At 38.5% G+C, this 24,415-nt stretch overlaps 1 protein-coding gene across 1 annotated transcript in view; it reads right to left on the bottom strand.

The window, feature by feature from the left end:
- The window catches only part of CCHR10.PART0H1orf21 (chromosome chr10.part0 C1orf21 homolog), a 1,277,964-nt gene extending 1,264,590 nt beyond the window's left edge, over nt 1-13,374 (bottom strand). Inside the window, exon 1 of the mRNA XM_044085302.1 lies at nt 13,106-13,374. The gene's annotated coding sequence lies outside the window, so the exon portion shown is untranslated. The remainder of the gene's footprint in view (nt 1-13,105) is intronic.
- Nucleotides 13,375-24,415: the final 11,041 nt, after the last annotated feature.

Below are 24,415 nucleotides of genomic sequence, written 5' to 3' on the forward strand. Positions count from 1 at the left end.
CAAACACCATGACCTGCCCTGCTCACATCCCTGGTCTCAAATTCTCAGTTTCCTATAAATAACTTGACCTGCAACCTACATCTATCTACCTTGGCCAAAGGCCTTCTGGATCGCGCTTATTCCTATAAAAAATATTGAACTTCATTTAATGCCAAGTATGTAGCGTTGTCGCCTCACAGTAAGCCGCTGCCCGGTTTGATTCTCAGCTAGAGCGTCTTCTGCGTGGAGACATACGTGCATGGGCGTACCTTCGTTGAAGGTTGTGCGTCAGGGCGGGCAACTCGGCACGTAAAAATCAACTGCCAATCATTAGCGGACCGGAGTTCCGCTGTGGCGACCCCTAACCTAGAAAAGCCGAAAGACGCACAACATTTAGTGCTAAGGCTCTGTGTATTAGATATGCTTGTTCACACGACTGCCTTCTTTATCTTCCATTTGCAACTATATGTTTTTGTTACTGTTACACAGATTTTTTTTTCTTGATATAGAATCTCTGTAAATCAGCTGCTTAGAACTGAAAGTCACTTTTCTCAACACATAAATACACAAATAGCCTGTTTGAAGAAGGGCAGATGACAATTCTGTTTACAACTGTTTTGAACAGCAACACCAAAATGAGGACAGAGTGAAAAAAATATATAGAAAAAGCAATGCACCAGATTAAGCTGTATATCATCTGAACAAAACACCCAAAATTCTCCAGCACCATCTGAGCAAAACACTCAGATTTTCCAACACTTCTGAGCCAGCTTACGTTCTCATAATATGGACTAAAAAAACTATGAGACTCTCTTGCCAAAAATAAATATCTGTTTATTGAACAATACTTAAATAAAATAAGACTTGCTCAGAGTATCCAGACACATGCGGGCAGAACATAAATGATAATATGTGCTCCACATGACAGAACATAAATGATAATATGTCCTCCACATGACATAATCATATTAAATAACAGGCATTTTCCAAACATTGTTATAAGCTCTCACTCTTTACAATGACTGGTAGAGATTTTCAGAAATTTTGATTTATACCTTTAATCATTTTTCCAGTTTTCTATCAAGATGTTTTTTAATCGTCTGCTTCGCTACTGTAATGCTATCCTCCCTTCAGCTTTAGCAGTTATGATACAGCTAGTGCCTTTTATACTCCCACATAACTCAGATTTATTATTCTGTGTTTGTCTGGTAATGTCTGGAAGCATTCACTGTATGATTAGGTACATTTTGAGGTAAACAAAACCAATGGTCAAAATAACAGCATGACTCTGGACTTTAACGGGTGAAGTAAAAGGGGAAAAAATGCAGTTATCTGGTACAACATGCATCTGAGTAGTGTAGAAATACTGTAAACAATTTAGTATTGGTCTAAACAACAGCAGGGACTGTCTACTGTAAAGGGTGAAGTAAAATGGGAAAATGCAGTTGTCTGGTACAGCTTGTTATCACATTAGTTATAGAAAAGGTACATGAACACTGTAACCTTCACATGCTCTTCGTCAGCCAATTGTAAGCAATGATAGTTTCTGCTGAACCCAGAAGGTAATGTGTAGGATCACTTCAAGCTCTGTTATCAGCACTCACATGGCTGTATTCTAAAAACAGGTCATAAGGGAAAACACTCAACACTTCATTTTAGTTTCACTACTATAAAAGGAATGCTCTTGGAAACAACAAACATAGGTGGGTTTTGTATACACTGTTAAATGCAAATCAGCACTGGAACAGTTTACAAATGTAGCCATTAAAAGATCCTAGTCAAAATGTGAACAGCCAGCAAAACGCAGGCAAGGCAGGCAAACTAATACAAAAAGGACACAATGAGACGGGGGAGGGGGAAGTAGGACAGGAAAGAGAAAGGAAGGATAAAAAGTAAAAGGAGAGACAAGAACAAACTAAAGTTGCAAATAGGAGTCTTTTTGTGGAACAGCTCAAAGCCTTGGTTTCAAACTTAACAGAACAATATATGACGACACAATGACTTTTTAATTGTTAAATTACTTGATTTACTTTCTAGGAAATAGCTTGGCTTGCAAAACAACAGCATGCTACAGTTAGCTACAATGTTTCCTATGCAGCATCTGCAGTCATGGAATGCATTTACAATGAGCAGGGTTCAGCAGACTACAGTCCTAGCACCAAAGAAAGGTTTCACTCGGAGCATTAAATTTCTCTTTCCAGAACTGTAATTACTAAAGATGGTACAATTACAGTTAAAAAAAAAACATACGTATAATGAAACATGTTTAAACATTAGATTACAAAAACAACCACAACAGGCTATTATACAAATATTCACAATGTACTCCAGTCACATATGACAAAGCTGTGTGCACTGAATATACTTCATTCCTTTGTAAACAGAGACATTCTCTGTTAACTATCCACTTATGGTGTGCTGAGGTCAATAAAATGGGCGAAACCTGTAGCCAACAGCTAGTGGGGTTTGGCTTTACAGCCCTGAATGTAACCATAAAAAGACTTAAAAAAAAGTCAGGCATTTAGAAGCCATGTACCTGAAACACAATGCCCTTTTATGGGTCATTTGCATATATCCCATGGGCCTCCATTACAGGAAGTTTAAGTTATTACACACTGAAAATTCTAGATTGGATGTTTTTTTCTTGCAGTTTTGAAAGAAAAGTCTTCAATTGTAAATTTTAATGGGGGTGGGTTTACAGGTTAATAGGATATTACTAGGCTATTGACCTGAGGGTCTTTACAAGACTAGCCATTAAATCCCAATATGCCCAAAGTTTTTCTAGCAAGGACTACTCATGTCCAGGAGAGAAGCTGGGGCAATACCCAGCAGAAATTTATGGTTTCCCATCCAGTCTTCCAGATTGCTCAAACAGGGTCATGGATGTGCTCTGCTTGATATGGACTGGAAGCCTAGTCCAGAGGAGTGGCAACTTCAGAGAGATTTCTCTCTCTCTCCAACAGGTCCTGTTTAAGTCGCAGGCTAGACTGAGGTCCCTGGGATAGGTGACTCTAGTCCCATTTGACTTAAGGATGTGCAGCATTTCCATTAGATTTTGGACAGAGACAGCTCTATAAAGCAGACATAAGTTGTCGCTGAATAGTTTATACGCTACTCAGTACAGTGACTTTAGTCCGTCCGTACAAGACATGTGCTGGAGACAGTCAATTTTCTTGGAAATCTCTGAGGTCTCTCAAGTTGCTGCAGGTGTTTGGTACAGTACATACCAAACGCAGCATTATATTCAATAACAGACCTGATGAGGGACAAGTACAGGTGAGTTATAAACTCTTTTGCACTTTTGACTTTGCTAATCAGGTGGGCAACACAGAATGCCTTCCTCACTACAGTAGACACATGGTGGTCAAAAGTTGAGGTCACAGTCAACTTGTGTCCCCAGGTCTCTCACTACTGAATTGGTACTTAGTGTTTATTTTATAAATCAGCAGGGACATTGCTTTTACTGAAGGGAATGATGATGCAATTTTTAGCATTTAGTTTAAGACCATGGCTTTGGCACCAATCACTGGTCTGTGTAAGGCCTTTTTGAAGTACGCTGGCTAGGGGATTCAATGATGGCACCTAACTTGCAGTCATCTGTAAACTTAGCCACAGCCCCTCTATTTTGGCCAGGACTTCTTAGAAGTACATGCCAAACATGGCGGCCCCATCACTGACCCTTGTGGGACCCCAATGGTGACAGGTCTGCTGGTAGAGGTAAAATCTCCCACTTTGACTGAGTGTTGTTGATCTACGAGCCAGTTTGCAATCCACCTGACAACATGGGGGTTTATATTCAAATGGGTTAGTTTGTCAATGATGCCTGAATGTGGGACAGTGTTGAAGGCCTTGGCCAAGTCAAGACAAACTGTTTAGCATAACAGTTAAGGTCTTCATCTCAAAGACACAAGATGCAAGGTTTGATTCTGACCTCAGCCTTTGGCTAGTCTTAAAATGGCCCTTCAGGAGAGTTAGCCTGGGATGAACATATAAACCTATAAAAGAGTTCATAAAATAGATATACAAACATCCACGCAGCATATTACACAAATGCTCCCAAGAGATTCTAGTCACAAGACAAAACTATGGACACAAGAGTATATTTCATTCCTTTAAATGACGCACACTCTCTGTTAAGAGTTCACAGATCCTTTATTTATATAAAAGAGACAAAGCTTCTACATGGTGATTCGTTAACAGGAGTGACAGCTCTACTTAACATACAATGTTCAGGCTCAACATACTGATTTTGAATACAAGGCAGCCTTACTCAAATCATAGACATTAAACACCATAGCAATTAGTGGACCTCATTGACATTTTTGTAATTGTTAGCTACCTTTCATAGTGCTGACCTTATTCTTAACTACAGCTCCTTTCTATGTACGGCACATACTGCAAAGACTTTTGGCTTCAACGAGAGATTTGCAACAAACACTAGCAGCCTCCAATGGCAATTAAGTCATACAATGGACAGCAGGAAGAATAAACTGTAGACGTGTGCACAAATTACTTACAATATTCATCTAGAGAGTGACCTATGTAAATTATTTACCAACAATAAAATGTTTGTTTAATAACAACCCATTACAACCAAAAAAAAAAAAAGAGAGTGTGATCATTTACCACATCTGCAAAAATGAAAATGGGTAGAATATTAAATATATACACTTTCATAAAAATTTCAATTAAATGTATTTACAAAAAAATGAACACACATGCATTTACATATCATATATTCACACACAAATGGGTATATCTACACCCATGCATACATATTATATATACATATACACATATTTAAATCTCTCATATATTATGGGTCTACCTCAACCCAACGAAATTACATTTTATCGAAGCTTTGGCAAGCTGAATTTCGCAAAAGTGGATTTTTGCCGAAATGCACTTTTGCGAAAAGGCAACTCAGCCAACAGCAATGGGGGCTGTTGCTTAAATCGCGGTACAGCGGGGCTAAGGGAACATTCCCTTCTCCCCACTATAGTGCGATCTCGGATCGAGAATATAAAAGTAGGGAGGGTGCAGGGAGGCTTGGCCCCCCTGCATATATATGGTTAGTGTGTTTTTTTTATTTTGTTTTTTTTTTTTGATGAAGTTGTTTTTTGCGAAAGTGTATTTTGGTAAAAGTGCACTTTCTCGAAAAACAGCTCACTTTATTAAGTTTCGGTGAAACGTAATTTCGATCGGTCAAAGTAGATCCATATATATATATATATATATATATATATATATATATATATATATTTATTGTGTGTGTATATACATACATACATACATACATACACACACACACACATATATGGATTCACTTCATAACACTGAAAACTCAGAACACTGAAAATGAGAAAACTTCATAATATGTTGTTGTTGTCTTTCGGCTTTTCCCGGTTAGGGGTCGCCACAGCGGAACTCCGGTCCGCTAATGATTGTCTGTGGATTTTCATGAACGCCGAGGTGCCAGCTCGACGTTCAACCTTCAACGAAGGCACGCCCATTTACACATGTCTTTCGAACACCCACCCAACCGCGGGGAGGACATGCAGACTCCACAGAAGATCAAAACACTGAAACTTCAAAATCTTGAAAACTCAAAACACTGAAACTGAAAACACATATCATACATATACCGAGTTTAAAAACATAAATCATAGCACTTTCCACCAAGTGTAAGCAGGGGGGCAAGTCCCCCTGCACCACCCATGTGGGGGGCTGTGCCCCCCACACCCCCTGCTACTGAAATATATCAACTCCATGACTGCACTTAGTGTAGTGAAGTGCAATCTTGGAGTTGATATATATATATATAAGTAGCAGGGGTGTGAGGGCAGCCCCACATGGGTGCAGGGGCTACCCCTGCTTACACTTGGTGGAAAGTGCTATGATTTATGTTGTTTAAACTCAGTATATGTATGATATGTGTTTTCAGTGTTTTGAGTTTTCAAGATTTTGAAGTTTCAGTGTTATGAAGTGAATATATATATATATTATTATTATTATTATTATTATTATTATTATAATACACACATATACATATATATATATATATATATATATATATATATATATATATATATATATCTATGAATAAAAAAAAATAGCAGGAAGAAATTTAATCTGTCTTAAAGTTTTTGTAAAGAATGGACAAATACCATGCTTAAAAGCTTGGTGTGGCTTTCACCGACTTCCAAGTTCCATAGCTCAGTATTCAAATATTGAGAATTAAGCCCACCAACGTTATTATAATGTTGCATATAAAGCATTCTGATACAAAAAAAAATATCAACAAGTGTTGACAGGGCAAATGCATGGTATCCTCTGGCCGAAGTGTACCAATGTTAAAATTGTTTGGAAAGCTCAACTGTGTCAGTACTGCTTCCATCACGCAGGACGACAGCCAATGAGACGAAGGAAATGACCAGCTTATCTGGGATGGTGGGGTGCATTTCTAAACTCAATGCACTCCTGGTGGAGAATGAGAGAACTGCAGCACTGACTACATAACAGAACAACCTCCTGAAGGTCTGACTAGAAGCATGAGTGGGCTGACCACTGAAGCATTCTTTCTTGTGCAGGTTTACTCAGAGGACATGGGAGAAAAAAGGACCTGCCCTGCACAAAACTATGATGTAACTTAACACTTCACCAACTACCCCACTGGCCCACGCTATAACAGCAACTGGACATCTGACCACCTACTCTCACCCCAAATAAGCAAAATAAGGAATTAAGTAGCCTCTTTAGAGGGAAGGGAGGCAAATGGAAAAAAAGAAGAAAATATATAAATTGGTCTCATATCTTAGTGGGATGGAGATAATTACAAAGAAAATAGATGGCATGACAACTTTAATAAATACTAAACTCCTTTACATAAAGCTAACTGCAAGGAAATCACGATGTTTCATTGGCAAAATGCAACTCAAAGCAGCCATTATACATGGGTTGCATGGTTACTCTTCTGATCCTCCCCGCTGTACTTTTTAATGAAGCAGATCCTGAAGAGTCAGTTCAACTCTTCAAGCCTGTTACAAGACCTACAGCTAAGGAAAGATATTGTCCGATATGGTTGGCAAAGGCCCTGCTTTCTTGCATACCTCAGTAACAATTTGACTGAAATTCTTAAAAACATCATGGAAGAGACATCTTGGTTATACTTCCAAATAATGAACACAAACTGTATTTATACAGTGTCTTCAATCTCCATACTAAGCCAGGGTCTTCACTCATACCTTTTTTTTAGTCTGGTGATGCAGAACAAATGCAGGCCTAATCTTGCTCTAATTAAAGAAGTCAATAAAAGAGGAAAGTATGTATCCACACTAGCAAGGCACCTTGGGAACTATGTACATTTTTTATATAAAAAAATACTTGTAAACTGTGTGGTTATGGTAATAGCGCAGCAAAACTTTTTCAATACTATTAAAGTATTGAACAATAACAGAAAAAGCTTTCTTCCTGTCTCACTGATGACTGCTTCTCAATCTATGTCTATTCTTAGTAAAAACAAATCAAAATTCCGTGTAAGCAGACCACAGTTTCTTTAATCACAAGAATAAAAATTCGACAGAATAAGCGCTTTCGTCTGCCCAAAGCAGACTTCATCAGAATACTAAATGTTGGGTGCCTCTGATTTTTATACAAATTTTTTATATTGGTTAATTGATAAATGAGTAACTGATTATGCCTAAAAGTGGAATAACATTTACACAATTAGAACAATCACGTGTCAAACTTAAAGGCACAAATTTATACAAATCATGTGCCTAACAAAATGGTTTGATTTTAAAATAAAACAGAAACTGTTATTTAAATCACATTATAAAGTGCATATGTGCCTAGGCTGTGAATGTAAGCTAAATCAATGTTAATTTAATAATAAAAGTGTTATTCTAAAAATATACATATGCAAAACTACAATGAATATGAATTTTTAAAAAAGTTAATTTGATGTTCTAAACCTGAGGTGAATGTGAAACTGTTACATTTAATTATATATATAACTATAAATATATAAAAACTGTTGAAAAAAGCAATGGAAACTATACACCTAAAAAATATACTTTGAAAAAAAAATAAATATATATATATATATATATATATATACACACACATTGAAAATGTACCTACTTAGTTCAATAAAAACATTTTCACTTACAAAAAGATAAAACATATTTCCAGATAAATACAATATATATTCATCTTGTTAATGTTTATAGTGGTATAAAACAAATAGTCCACAACTAAGTATGTAAGTCTGACCCTTCAGGTATACAATTTTCAGTTATGTTTCTTGATAAATAATCTTATATATTAAGACATAAATTCAATTACACTAGGTATATCAAAATGTAGGGACAAATATTTAAACTTTCGATGCCTTATCTATCAAAATAGCTTTGATGTTAGTGTACTCATTGAGCCCCGGTGGAATATTTGATTTTAACCTCAATTGCCATTTGATTTCCTTCTGAAGTAAAATATTCTTTACATCACCTCCCCCCTGGGGTCTGTGTTAACAAGTTCTAAGATACCGAACTTGAAATCTATGAAACCTACACAATGGGTGGTGTGTTTAAACAATGCACTAGTCTCTTTTCCCTTTTTGATATCATTTGTGTGTTCATAGATTCTCTCTCTGAGGGTCCTCTCGGTCTTGCCCACATAAAAGGAGGGACATTTAGTACAAATGGCCAAATACACTAACATCCTGCTACGACAATTACCTTTGCAAAATGTAATTTTACTTTTTAAGCCATTTTCTAGTTTTATTTCCTCAGCTTGGTTGATGTATGAACACTGTCTACACCTGCCACATTTTGTAGAACCTTTCTTTTTGTCTATTTTAGTGTTACCAATTTCAAAAAGTCTTTTGAAATTTGTGGCAGTCTTGTATATAAATGTTGGCTTTTTTCCTACTGTCTCGTAAATCTCTTTATTGGTCTTGAAAATAGACCAATTGTTTACAATAATGTTAGTGAAACAATCTGAAAATCCATTAAATTCTACAATACAGGCACCCTTATAATCCATAACTTTGTTTAACTTGTTCGCTTTCGGTATAAATTTCTTACCTAGTAATGGTATGAACTTGATGCCCCATCCATAGTATACTTCTTCCAAGATGTCCCCAACCAATTGTCTAGGATAACCCCTTTCCAAAAATTTTTTCATCAGAAAGGAAAATTCATACTGTAAATCTTCGTGTTGTGATGTCATTCTCGCTATTCTAACTGCCTGTCCCTTAATAATACTTTTCTTCTGATGTAGGGGATGTTGGCTTTTGAAATGTAAATAGCTGTTACACCATGTTTTCTTACGAAAGATATTGGATTTAAAACCAGTAGCAATTTTACTCAAGGTAATATCCAAATAGTTTATACTGTTGTAATCTATTTCGTAGGTAAAAAACAAAAAAGAAGTGGTTTGGTCAAATCAAACCATTTTGTTAGGCACATGATTTGTATAAATTTGTGTCTTTAAGTTTGACATGTGATTGTTCTAATTGTGTAAATGTTATTCCACTTTTAGGCATAATCAGTTACTCATTTATCAATTAACCAATATAAAAAATTTGTATAAAAATCAGAGGCACCCAACATTTAGTATTCTGATGAAGTCTGCTTTGGGCAGACGAAAGCGCTTATTCTGTCGAATTTTTATTCTTGTGATTAAAGAAACTGTGGTCTGCTTACACGGAATTTTGATTTGTTTTTGGTAGAGTCTTATACTTTTTGTGATTTATTCTTAGTAAAAGCTACTAACCACATCCAATACATAACACAAGCAGGTACCTGTTAGGGCTGCTGCCTATTCCTTTACTGTATCTGTAGCTCCCCTACCCAATTTGCACCATAAAGAAAACTGCTTAGATTGCTAAAAGAAGTTCATCCAATATGACAGTTAAGGATATCCGTGTTATATAGATGATCTACAGTTCTGCTCAAGTAATTCTACTAAGCTTAACAGCGAACATCTAAATGTCTTCCGTCTAGCCCATAACGCCCACCAACAAGTGTTCTCTTTTGCCTCAAGGAGGATCACAGAAGAAAGGCCTACAGAAATGTGTTTACGTTCATCCAGTCATCTGACGTTCATCCAGTCATCTGAACCAGTCTTAAATTTATGTAGGTAATGTGGTCAGTCACACTGGAAAAGTTACACCTGTAAAGGCAGCATACAGACAATGTTTAGTTCTGGACTGCAAAAGGTCAAATTATGACCAAACTCATGGGGAAATGGTCCTTTCTAACTGGGCTTAAAATTACAGGATACTTAATCCAGGTCGACGAAAGTAATTCTTGGACTTGGTGGTAGAAAATTATAAGGCGATCTCTCCATCTTTTAGTCACACAGTGGACTAATGTCATAAAGGTGAACTCCTGGTCACGTTAGTAACACATTGTTGTCCTCCATTCTGCCAGTTCAGGAAATAAAAGTTCACACATGCCTACAGTCTAACCACAGACATCAGATATGAAAGCACAGTGCAAAGAGACTTGGCTATCTGAACAGATGGCAACATTCTCCGTTAAGAATGTGAAGAGATTAAAAGACTTGATGGACATAGCTGGACTACAGACTTACATCTGTATTGGCTGTAAAGCATTAAAATGGACTCATAATTGCTACAAACATTTGCTGTGTTTGATGACAGCATAAACTGTATGCAGTAAATTGTACAACTTATTGTCTTTGCTTTCTCATTTTATTGTTGCATAATGTTATGATCTTGCAATAAACTGATAATAAATATACATAAATAATATTCAAGTTCTCCAAAAACATTAAGGTATGAAAACAGAAAAAATTTCAGCCTTTACAAAATCTACAAGTGCTGACATTTTTTTTATATACTTCTACATTAAAAGCCGACTGCTGCATTTATACAACGGGACAAACCTGAACAAGTCTGGCAGCATGATTCTCTGTCAGTGCAAACTCTATCAAAAGTTCTTGTATGACCCACCTCTTACAAAGTTAGCCATTAATGCATTGAGGTAGACCTACTGCACAAGAAGTGGTTTTAAGCATTTTAAGCATCACAAAAACACAACTCTCAATTGCTTATTCAGATTAAACCAGCTCAGTAAAGAAAACTACACCTGTCAATAGCAAGGACGTGATTCGATATTTGATTTTACCAGCTTTGTAAGTGGTCAAAGCTACTAGCATGCCCACTGCTGTGAGTTTACCAATCACACCTTTTTCACAGCTCACAAAGAGTAAAACAGTTTCTAAACTACCATGAGACAGACATTCCTCACACAATGTAATCAATGCTGTGCTACAGTAAGTTGGCCAATTTAAAATATCTATGTAACAAGAATTGCTACAATGGGTTAGCTACAATAATGTGGTCCACACTGATCATTCCATATAGCAGACTTAACAGGTTAATAAACATATCAACTGCCATCCACCATTCCTAGAATAAGTAAAGTTCTAGGATTTGATAACCAAGTGATATAGCTGGACATATTCAAGTGCTTATTTTTCTTCTGTATGAATAACAGCGTTGTAGTGAATGTAGGTCCCAGACATAATATCCTAGAAGCAGATATTTTAAACATGGTTTGGTGCTAATCAATGACAAGCAGCTGTGTTGCATTGTTGACTGTACTGTGCAACCCCCCCCCCCCAACACACACGTGTCACAGTCATAAGTGTTAAATTGGTGGTTACCATGCATGCAGTCCAGGATGGAATGCTGCCCCCCCCCCCCAAAATACATTTACTGCCCATATTCTTAGTATGTCCTAAAGCATTATACAAAGTGCTTATCAGCTTCTGTTATTCTCAAAACAATGGAAAACCTGCTACCTATCACTATATCATAACTAGCATTCTGCATCACTGTAAGGGCTGCACAGTTTTCTCATCTTAGGAAGGGCTTGAGCAGTCAGAAATACAAAACAGAGAACTGTGTATCCCACAGCATCAATGCTTTACCCCCCAACCCCCCCCCCCCCCCCCCGTGTTACAAGGTGAAAACTGCCAAGTTATATGAAATGGGACAATACCAACTTTTTGGTTGTATCTGGAATCTGTTCTTTCACAAATATGCAGTGAATGTGGTATTTACCAGCTAGCATGTTGTGGTGGTGTGGGGGGTGCTTATATTCTCATGTGATGTTTTGAGTATTTTTATTTCATAATTATTTTCTCTGTCAAAACTGTACTATTTGTTATGTTTACTATTCGAGAAAAAAGTAGTGAATTGTACCACTGTACCAAATGCACAACGTGCTTTTATTAGCAAAATGCCAATGCACAGCTTTACCTTAAACTGTTCTGCATTTTATTTCAGATTAGATCACCGTTTTGTAATATGGTTAACTTCTTCTCTAAAGGGCACTCGACACCAAAACTGTTGTGCAGCAATCAAGACTAACACAATAGTCCGTTTCTTTGCACCTTTTGACACTTCGCACACATAGGTTGTACAGTCTTTGCCCTAATCACTGCCCGTTCTATGCTCTCAAATCAGCCCTGTAAGGATCGCTATTTCTGAAATGCAGACAATGCAACGCCCGTCTTCCACTTCCAGCATTTCGTGCATGACACAAACAAACATAACCGATCATCTTATAATTCCAGCAACACCCCGGTTGCAAGCGCTCCCACACACTGACATACAAGAAACTGCAAAAACACTGAGCTGGAAAACGAACACTGGAACAGAGAAGGGTAAGGAAACGTTTGCATTCCTGCAATGACACGGCATAAACTAGCAACAGCTCTGCTAAGCAAAGGCTGTGTTGCCTGCTTAACACCGGCATGTCCCAGCCTGCACAGCAACAAAATGATCCCACTCTCCAACTAACCTCTTGGGGGACCCTCCCTATACAGCTGCTGCCAGGATAACATAAAAAAGAACGGCAAACATTCAGAGTGACGAAAATATGGTAAGAAAGTGTGCAATGCTGATTAACCCCCTGCCCAACACACACACACATTCTTAAACTCAACATCCCACAGACAGAACAGGCAATACAATGTAAGCAGCAACATCGAAAGAAAAGCAAAATAACTGTGTTATAAGGGGAATGGTCTTCTGAGAACCTCGGAGATGTAATAAGAAAACACAGAAATCAATCCCAGCACTACGTACCCTGCACAGTCTTCTTTCTCTGTCGTGTGCTGCCCTACTCCGCTTGCCCTGCAGCTGAGCCTGGCTCGTGCACCACTAATGTAGCTCCCGCGTGAGTCTCCCACCCGCCCGCACGCGCACAATGCCTTTCCTTCACGAGCAGCTCAGCGACTTTAGCCGGCCAACCGCGCTCCCAGCGCTAGCAGCTCCTCCCCGTCTCGCTGCGAGAGAATCACAATCCACCGCTGCTCCTCGCAATCTCTCGCTCACTCTCCCTTCTCGCTGTCTCGCTCTCAGCGGGTGGGAGGGGAAGTAGCTTTGGGAGCCAATCCTACAGGGATAACCAATGGATTACAGAGAGCAAGAGACTGGCATTTGGTTTGGATCTCCTGGCTCATGCCAACCCTGTAGCAACAACAGCAGAAGGGTACGCCCTTCCCTACCCAGATCTCCAAAATATTTATTTAAAACACATTTGTTAAGAAACCTTTTCGGCACTAAACTGGAGGGTTATGTTATCAGCTAAACTGCAGACAATATTTCACTCTCTTTACATAGATGTCAGAGCAGTGTACGAGTTAAATGCCTTTAGGCACGTTTACAGCCTGGTATTGACAGTCTTGCAGTTTTAGTTTATAGATCTGAGTAGCAGATTGGCTTCCGTGTGAGGATGCAATGCTCTAATAGTAGTAATACTAATAGTAGTTGTAGCAGTATTAGTAATAATAACAATAATAATAATAATGCATTACAGTTGTCGTTCCCATAGTAAGGAAAGAACCAGGAAAACCCCGTTGTTTAGATAATTGTTTTTCACTTTTAGATAGCTATACTTCTCATCTATACCTAATTTTCAAAAGGTCCCAGATTTTGCCTCACATTTTTGTCCTGTGCCTGGAAATTTTTTATTTTTTTTGATAAATCACAGAGGATTGCAAAGAGTCAATAATGCCAGACAGAAGTCAATTCATTACTAATGTTCAGAAAATGCACGCTGATGCAAAACCAATTGATCTATTTACATTTTTAAATGAATTAGAGTAAGATTTAAACTCGTCTATAATTTCTGGTTTTTATTCCCCCCTCCCCCCTTTATGTTTGGCTTTGTCCAGAATTCTTAAGCAAAGCATCTGAGAAGTAGGTAGGCATAGAGGTGTCAGTACGGTAACTAATGCATAATCTACAGCACAAAAGAGTATGCACATTCGTTTTAATCAGAGTTTAATAACGTACCATTTTAAATGATGTCTCGAAATATATTAGGGCATTTTATGCCCTTAACCAGTACACCCAAAACATGTCGAAATTAATAGCTGGTATTAAAGTGAGGTGAACTCATAAAAACAGTGAAGTAAACAAATGCAACTTTGTTATAATATTTTAAGATAGTGCAGCATCTTTGCTCCTTTCATTATATTGTCAAATTGACTGAATTAACCCTGCTTCTTGTGTTATCTGTATAATGCAACTATACAGTCTGAAATGAAACCGGTGTTCAGGGATGCCCCTGATTTTTGTCTCCCAATTTTGCACTGTACCCCATTAAAAATGTCAGTCTGTAACACCACAGTGATGACTTAAGTCACTAGAAAGCAACAGAAATTAAATTAACAATTATCACATTAATATTATGCCCCTAAGAGTTGACCCAGTTGTTTGGGATTTGGGAACTTATGTGGACAGTTACCTAACTTTTGACCATCTGTCCATTGTTGTAAGAAAGGCCTCCTATATTGCATAACTTATAAATAAAGGGATTGTGTCTAGATCTAGGGATGTCATTGCCCCCCTTTACTCTGCCCTAGTGCCCTCTTTGGCATGTATCTGTCCAGACACATGCAACAACTGGAATGCCCACAAAGATATCTTACTAAAAGGATGCAAGGCCTAGGCAACATGTCCTACATGGACTGACTCAAAGTCCTGTCAATATACTCAGTATCTTGCAGACTGCTAGGAAGTGACCTGTGTCTGGCATACAAAGCATTCCCCAACCTAATACTGATGGGTTTACTAAATGGCATTAGCAATATTTGGTCTAGAGACATAAACCTCCTCTACAACATCAACAGAACAGTTTAGAGGGACAGGCATATCTCTCCGAGGATGCCACTGCTCTGGAACAGACTCCGAATCCACATAGAACAGAGTTCATCCCTATCCATATTCAAGTGCAACTTGGATCTATTTATAGGTTCATAGGTTCATAGAGTAGTACTAAGCTAACAGCCCTTGTGAGCTATTTTAAGCCTAGCCAATTATCCCTTGCGAGACTCAAACCCTGCACCTTGTGTTTGTAAGGCAAATACCTTAACCATTAGGCCACCCTCCCATACATACAGAAAACTTACCCCAGGATTGCCTCCTTTACTACTAATGGAGAGAAGCAGCTCCTAAATGCTTTATTACATGCAGGGTCCCCTCAAATAATCCAAGGTATGATCCTAGTTATTCTCGTTAGGGGTGATATATAATTACCAACTAAGGGATGGGTAAGGCGAATCTCTAACCAAATGGGATTGGTAAGGCAAATCTCTAACCAAATGAGAAGGTTAATTCGAACACAAGTAGGGAAACTGACTATGTTTAAAATGGTCTGAAAGGCAGCTAGCCTACTGCTTACCTATGACCTTATAAACAGTTGATATTATTGAAAAAATTTACTGTACTAAGTAAATCATCACTGATTTTAGGTCACTATGACTTTGTCCATAATTCTTGACTGAACAGATGGAAAGTTATGATTCCATCCCCCACCCTGAACATGGAGAGATGGTGGAATGCTGGCTAGATGAGTGTAACAGGGTTGAAGCAGATAAGAAGGGCATGTACAAAGCCTCTATAAGGTAGCTATGAACAACAGCAAATTGAATTTCACTTGGCTTTAAAAATTAATTTGAAACATAAAGGACAAAGCACCCTCACCCCACCAATGGAGAAGGCTTCACAACATTTACCCCTTGCTTAATATAATCAACTTATACATCAGTGAACTTCTAGAAAGGCACCCCCCTTTGAATACTAGTTTATGTGCATTTTTGAACACCATGCTTTTTTGCAATCACAACATTCATGGAAAATGCATAATTCAAGGTACAACAGGAGGATAGCCTATGAAGGCAAACCTCTTAGCTATCACTGATTTTGCAGAACATCTCTAATTTTGCTGCATATATTTGCCATCTCACATAAAATTGATCTGTTAAATCACAAAGGATTACAGTCAGTCAATGATGCTAGACATTAGTTTCATATGTCTTACTGTTGTGTTCATTATTTATTTATGTATTTAGGTTCATAGGTTCATAGATTAGTACTAAGCTAACTGCCCTTGCGAGCCATTTTAAGCCTAGCCAATAATCCCTTGTGAGACTCAAACCCTGCACCTTATGTTTGCAAGGCAAACACCTTAACCATTAGGCCACCCTCCCAACCCTATTTATTTATTTATTGCTGTTGTTAACTGGGAAAGTCAGACTGGGCAAACTGCCCTTTTCATCAGAGACTTGGAGTGAAAAGTTCTGCAATAATTATACAAGTATCATAATAAATAGAAATTAACAGTGCACAGTGAACATAGTGTCAGTACTAACACAGCACAACATGCAGAATATAACAAACACAAGTAATTACAATGCAGTACTTCCAACTGCAAGCACAATACTCAGAATATAACACAGACAAGTAAATACAATTACAGTACTTCAACTAAAAGATATTAGATGCATCAGTAACTAACAGTATAAAGTAAGTAATTATAGATGACAATAAATCTATTATTACTGATACAATATCAGTTGTTTTATTGACCTTTTGAGTGAATTAGAATACTATTTCAACATTGTTCTTGATTTTGGGCCCTGTCTCCCCTGTTTTTGGCCTAGTCAGTGGTGCTTCAGCAGAGACATTGAAAGATATGCAGGACAGGATAGGAAAACGTGAGACAGGAAAAGCGAGGGGATGGGGCTTGGTCAGGGGAAATCTAAGGAGTAAGTATATTGGACTGTCATCTCTACCCTCATATTGCTTCTGCTGTCCTTTTAGATATCATACAGCTCATCCTCCTATCCAAATAGAGCATGGGTCACCAAAATTGCATAACATTCCAAACCATTAACCACTAGACATTTCAAGATCAATCATGGATTTTTATAGGTTCATAGACTACTACTAGGCTAACTGCCCTTTTGAGCCATTTTAAGCCAAACAATTATCTAATTTGAGAATCAAACCCTGCACCTTGTGCTTGTAAGACAAGCACCTTAACCATTGTGCCAAACCTAAACCCCCAAATAACCACCCCTGCCAAGTTTGGAACCTGGGACCCTCTAAACTACAGTATGATGCATTAGCCCACTAGGCCAACTCAGCTCTAATCAGCTAGAGGGCTTTTTAAGGACTTGTTGTTTGGTGTTAATCTGCACCTGAAAGCTACTTTTGCTGTTCTTTAATATTAAGAAATTCCAGGATCATCCATCATGTGGCAGAAAAAGTTTGCCTTGCATGTCTGAGTTGGGAATCACTTCAGGGAGCTCAAAGTGTAGTCATTTATTGGCCAGTGATCACAGGTTCATAGGTAGGTACTAGGCTATTGGCCCTAGGGCCTATACAAGCCTAGCCATAGCAATTCCCTGGCTATTGCTTCCCACAAATATTTACTTTCTTGGACCCCTGTCTAGTAGGGCTACTGATGTGATCCCCGCGGTGAATTTCCTATCTCCCATCCAATCGTCAAGGTTCCTCTTGAATAGGGTCATTGAAGTGTTCTGCCTGACATGTATGGGCAGCCTATTCCAGAGTATGGGGAGTCTCTGGGTCAGGAACTTATCCCTCCAGCATGTTCTATTCATCGTGATGACAAGGTGAAGATCCCTGGAGCATGTGGCTCGGAGGGATTGGGATTTCTTTAAGTGTAGCATGTCCAACAACATTGAGTTTGACATGGCCTTGTATGTTAGGCAGAGATCGCCTCTAAGTAGGTGATATGCGACAGAGTTTCTTTAGATGGTCAGTATAAGGCATCTGCTTTAGGCCTGTGATTCTTTTTGTGAGGTATTTCTGTGGCCTTTCTAGTTGTTGCAGATGTCTTATGAGGTACATACCAAATGGAGCATTGTATTCTATAATGGGTCTAATGAGGGATCAGTACAGAGTGACAATGACCTCCTTTTTTCTGAATGAAAAGCTCTTAGTAATGAGGTGTGCCACATAGAAGGATTTTCTAACTGTTGTGGCTATGTGGTTATCAAAGGTGAGACCACTGTCCACCTGTGTCCCTAGGTCTCTTATCACACTTTCAGTGTTTAGTGTGCTGACACCTATGTGGTAGTTCACAGGTATGTGTTTTTTTCCAAAGGGGACAACTATACATTTTTTGGCATTTAGCTTGAGCCCATGGCTCTGGCACCAGGCATCTGTTTTGGTAAGGCCATTTTGTAACATATCCACATCATTTGGGGATTCAATGATGTCTCCCAGCTTGCAGTCATCTGCAGACCTTGTAAGCCAGAGTCCCTTAGTGTTGGCCTGTACTTCAGAAAAGTAGATGCCAAACAAGAGTGTTCCCAGGACAGAACGCTGCAGTACACCACTTGTCACTTGTCTGGAGCAGGATTTGGAGTCGGCTACTTTTACAGTGTGTGTTCTGTCAGTTAGCCAGTTGGCAACCCATCGAGTGACATAGGGATTAATGCACAGCTTAGTAAGTTTATCTATGATTCCAGAGTGGGGGATATTGTCAAAAGCCTTGGTGGGGTCCAAGTAGGCTGTGTGAACCACCTTACCCTCGTCCACTACTCTGGAGACTGATTCAAAGAAGTTGATCAGGTTCAGGAGGCAAGATCGGCCCTTCACAAACCCAAACTGGGTGGGATCCAGTGTTTGAAGGTTGCCAATGTCATTGTTTATAAGTTCCATGATAATACATTCCATGGCCTTGCAGATCAGGCTCATCAGACTGATGGGATGGTAGTTCCCAGGATCCAAAGTGGATTCCTCCTTATGGAGTGGGATGACTGTAGCTGTGCGCCACTCTGTGGACATGAAGCCTGAGGTGAGGCAATGATTAAACATGACACATAGGTGAGGTGCCAGTTAATTTTGTAGATCATGCAGTACACAGCCCAGGATGTTGTCTGGTCCCATGGATGCTGTATTCTTTGCTTTGGAGAGTATGTTTTTTATCTGAGTGGCCGTGAATTACCAGAATTTGGCATTCTTTCGGTATTGAGATGGACCCTTTAGGGGGTGAGAAGGGGGTGAAGTTGGCACTGAATCTATCTGCCAGGATATTGGCAATATCCTTGGGATCAGTATATCTACTGCCATTCTGCTGTACCTTAGAGCAGATCTGAGTATTGCCATTTAGATTCTTGACATAGCTATAGAATGCCTTGTGGTTGTCTTTGGAATCTTTAGCAATTTTGTTTTCGTAACTAGCTTTGGAAGATTTTATGAGGGATCTCAGCTTTCTACTGAGGCTGGTGAGGGAGTTTATTGAATCCTGGGTTCTTCCACTTTTCTAGACTGCCTTTATCTCATCTTTTGTCACAGGCAACCTGAGGCAGTGTACAAACTCCCATTTGCTTACTGGCAATCATTTACTATCACCACAAAATGAGTCCTCATGTGATAGGTGCAAATACTTATTACAGCTAGAGACAAACCTCTCACTAAAACTTGTTTCCCATATTAACACTACAACCACAACATACAAGACAAACACAGAAATCCTTTGTTGATGTGCTAAAAATCATTTACAAAACCACAAAAAAGAAAAAAAAAATAAGAATGACATTATAAAGGCTTGCACTGCAGCTGAACTTCAGCAACACACATAGATACATTCCATACTACATATGGCTTCTACTACCACCACCTACATGGCTTCCTAACATCAGATCATGTCCCAGGACTTTGAATGACAGATTAGTGACCATATGATGTCAACATCCTTCGCAATGAACAGCCAATATATTGGCAGCAGAACACTGATAGTAACCTCATAATAGATATCCGAGTGGCAGCAGAGAGTCTATACATGTGTGTAGGGTAAGATGTTTGCAGCAACTGCTGGTGAGCTGACCTTTGGTGCAGTGGATCCCACAACAGACTGCAGAAGCATGTGTCAGCAATTCAAATCTTATAAAACTCTACAGGTGTTTTTTTTTTTTTTCATTTTTGCCAGTAAATGAAGCCATTCAATAAACTGATTGCAGTGCTTTCCCATCACTTTGATTTTATGCATCTCAGGACATGGACTTCATTTGATGCTGAAGGCCTTCTGTGTTGCTGCTATTTCTTGCTTTAGGTACCTATTTTATTATTTATTAAATTTTGTTTTTGCTTCTAGTTGGTGGTTGGGTAGTGTGTTTCTCATGTGTTCTCCCTGTGTTTTTGCTTAAATGATTTTCTGGTGCCAATATCTTTGCTGTTCATTGAGCAGAACATTCAACACCACATGCTTGCAGTGTCATTCGTTGTACTGGGACTTCATCAGTAGTTAAGTTATCCACCTCCACAGACAGTTGTCACCACAGTGGTTTGGCCAGGCCCTGCAGGCTACAACAGTAGTCCACCTGCCATGGTAATATATTTTTATAGGTGACTCCACGGTATGAGATACTGACGCACCACTCACAAGGCTGAACAAAGACAGGGTAAGAGGTAACTACCTCATGGTGCTAGAATTCACCATGCTACTAGAGTGCTCAAGTCCCTTTACCCCAGGTATGACCATGACATAGTCATTACTGATGTGGGTTTGAAGGGCTTATAATGCACCCCCTTAGACTATATGAAGAGGGACATAATGCAGGTTTCTGAGTATGTCCCTAAGGCTGGAAGGAATCTAGTTTTGCGCAGTATGCTTCCACACCGAACATGATGCCACAATCCAAGAATAATGCCACAATATAAGCATAATTGGCTTTGTTATTGATGCCATTCCAAAAGGGCCCAATGTGTGCCAACTTGGAGTGAGATGAAACATGATCCTGCCTGTTTCATCAGGCTTGCACCTATCTCCCTAGGACTTTCACACGCTGACTAAAACATTCTCTACCATCACAGAGTCTTTATAGGCAATGTCATTCTACTCAAACCTTCGATCTAGTAAATCTGAATTGGAATCTGGTAACATCAGTGAAAAAAGCTGTTCTTCAAGGGTTTTCTGACTCTAGAATACATGAAGATTTGTGTTGCCACTGAAACATGGTTTATAAGCAGTGACAGAAGCTGCTTCTTACCAAGTTTTACTGTCTCCACTTGTTTAGGCCCAAAGGAGTTGATAGCAGTAATGCTGGTGGTGGCATGTCTGTCTTTATCCAAACACCATCAGTTCTAGAATAATGAAGCAGGACAATGACCTTCAACATCTTTATGTCCTAGTATCTGTAAACAAAACCTCACATCAAAACCTGGACAGTTATAGAGCCTCAGTCATGATGCCTGCAAACACTGAATCATATTTTAATAGAGTCTCTCTCCACTGACCAAGCACCATCATTCTATGGGACTTTAACTAGCTCTCTATTAGTTGGTGCATTTACACCTCAAATATGCACAATGCTTCCTTGACTTTATCAGTACAAATTCCCTTGATCAAATGACACTGTCCATCTCAAAGGGCAGTACAATACTTGCTCCTGTCCTCACAAACATAGCCTTTGTCTACTCCCCACCCACTGCTAAATCTTCATTGGTCAGACCATATCACTGCACTGTACTATCTACCATACAGTTCCCACACAGGTTAACATCCAACCCATCCATCTTTAGGGACTTCTCCAAGGTCAGCTTTCTGACACTTGAGACAGTTCAATATTCCTTCCATTCCTCATTGACCCCATATTAAATACCATCACATATACCCAAAGTTTATACTTAGATCTCAACTCATTCAACGAGACTTGTACTCCTCTTTGCCACAAATACCATACTGACTTTAGACACACATCCCTTTGGTGGAACTCAGCCATTACAGAAAATGGAAAAATCTTATAGCTCTAAAGGAAAGAACAAAATCTCAGTATCTCAAAATCAACCTCAAAAGTGATAAAAATGAACTGAATGGTGAGATAAAATTCTACAAAAGCTAATTATGAACTAAAAATTGCTATTCCAGCAAAGGATAACAAATAGGCATTATTTAATTGTGTAACGAATCTGAGAAATAACATCCAACATTGTACCAAACTTATCTCTAATGGCATCACCCAGTCAAACCCTAAGGATGTAGCTAACATCCTAGCAGATAAATTCATATCTAGCCTCTCTCCCTGTTGCCCCCAATTTTCCTAATTCAAAATATTCAGTCCATTCCACCCCCTACTGTAAGTCAAGAAATCACCTCATAACAGATACCAAAAGTGCCTTCCAGGGCCCAAAATACTGGCTGGCTGTGTCCTAACAACATACTGGGTTGTTTCATGATCTGCATGAAACAGTCCCAATCAGACATTCTTCTTAAACTATTTAACCATGGACTCTGCAGTGGACATTTGCACGAAGCCTGAAGAGAAGCTGCAGTAGTGACCCCATACAAGGGAGGCCCCAACACAGACCCTGGCATCCCTAAATCTATCAGATTCATTGATATAATTTGCTAAGGACCTCATCAACAGTGACACCAGGAACCTATGCTCCTTAAATCCAAACCAATCTGACTTTGAAACCTAGATGATTTCTTTAAATGAACCATAGAACTGAGGGTAATTCCATGCACATAGCTTACTTTGAGTTACCCAGGGCCTTTGACACCATACCTCACTGTAGTATCATTGGCAAACTCAATATAAATTTTATGTAACCTGCTGAATTGGCAATTTGCTTATAGATTAAACTCACTCAAAGACAGTGTCTTTGCTTAGCCAGTGCATTTAACAGCGGGGCCAAGTTATCACTCAACTTTGGTTTCACCTGTATAATATGGGAATATTTAATGAATATACCAAGTTATTTTATTAAGGAAAAGTACCATAGACACCTTTACGGAAACTGATGTTTGGTATTGACAATTACAAAATCAAGTAAAAAAATGTTGGAGTTAATCTCTAGTTTATTAATGATTTTATATTTAAAAAGGTTGTAAGATGATCAGTTTATTTGGACAGTGGGATGATTACCACATCATGTCTGAGTAGTATGACATTATATAATATTCCAGATTTGTTAAGTAGGCTGTTTCATGATAAATCGTCATTTTATACTTTTGTAGTAGTATGAGTATATAAGCTAAAATGGTTCCAATAACCCATATGTTCAAGACTGCTGAAGAAATTATGGAATATTGTATTATGAGCAATGCTGAGGTTCCAGCTCTTGGACTAAATGATTGCCAATACATAAGCTAGATATTATTGTAAATGTTTGTATAGATTTGGTGAGGAAAAATATTTGGATATCATCACCGACTGGGAAGTCATGCATTCGGGGATTTAAGCATGTTTTGTTATGACAAGCTCCATTTAACTTATAAAGGGGGCAAATTTATGTCAAATTACATTTTTGCAGTGACTACATATTTTTAAGTATAAAAAGCCATCCTGAGCAAGTAACTGACCCCACACGACTGTGCTACATCCAATACAAATGCCAGTAGTATCCAAAAAATCCAAAATCCGAAGGCAAGTAAAACTATTTATTAACATAAAACATACAAAAGGTTAAGCACTTTTGTCTCAAGCTATAACAGACTTCATCAGAACAAATGCCACTAGTAACTGAATCCTTTATATAACAATGTGTTAGTAATTAGAATAATTAAGTATGGAGGCACTTAAAGGTACAAAGCATAAAAAAACATGTAACAGTTCTAAGTAAAGTAAAACAAGTATGACAATGGCATATCATGTGAAGGAATATAAAACATAAAATCAGTTCTGACTTAAAAAACATATATATATATATATATATATATATATATATATATATATATATATATATATATATATAAGAGAATGTATGTTTTGTTATGAATAATATTTAGAGACTAAGAGCACTTTTTTTAGAAGGGGGACAATAGTGCTGTTGTTGTTTATATCTGGAGGTACCATGTCATTAAATTTTAGTTGCAAAATATAGTTCTCTGATCTCCAGGTCTAGTTCCCACCAACCTCCTCTTATATTTTCAATTACAATGTCCAAAATCACAAATTTGAACCTACTAGTACCTTTACAAACTAGGTGCCTTATGTGGAAGGCTCGGCGCCGAGCTGGCAACTCAACACAATAAAACTCCACTGCCAATCATGAGTGGACAGGTGATCCGCTGTGGTGACCCCTAACTGGGAAAAGCCAAAAGAAGAAGAAGTGCCTTTACAAACTAGACTA

This window comes from Protopterus annectens, chromosome 10.part0, assembly GCF_019279795.1.
Source record: "Protopterus annectens isolate FY-2018-M chromosome 10.part0, PAN1.0, whole genome shotgun sequence".
In the NCBI taxonomy this organism is placed as follows: domain Eukaryota; kingdom Metazoa; phylum Chordata; order Ceratodontiformes; family Protopteridae; genus Protopterus; species Protopterus annectens.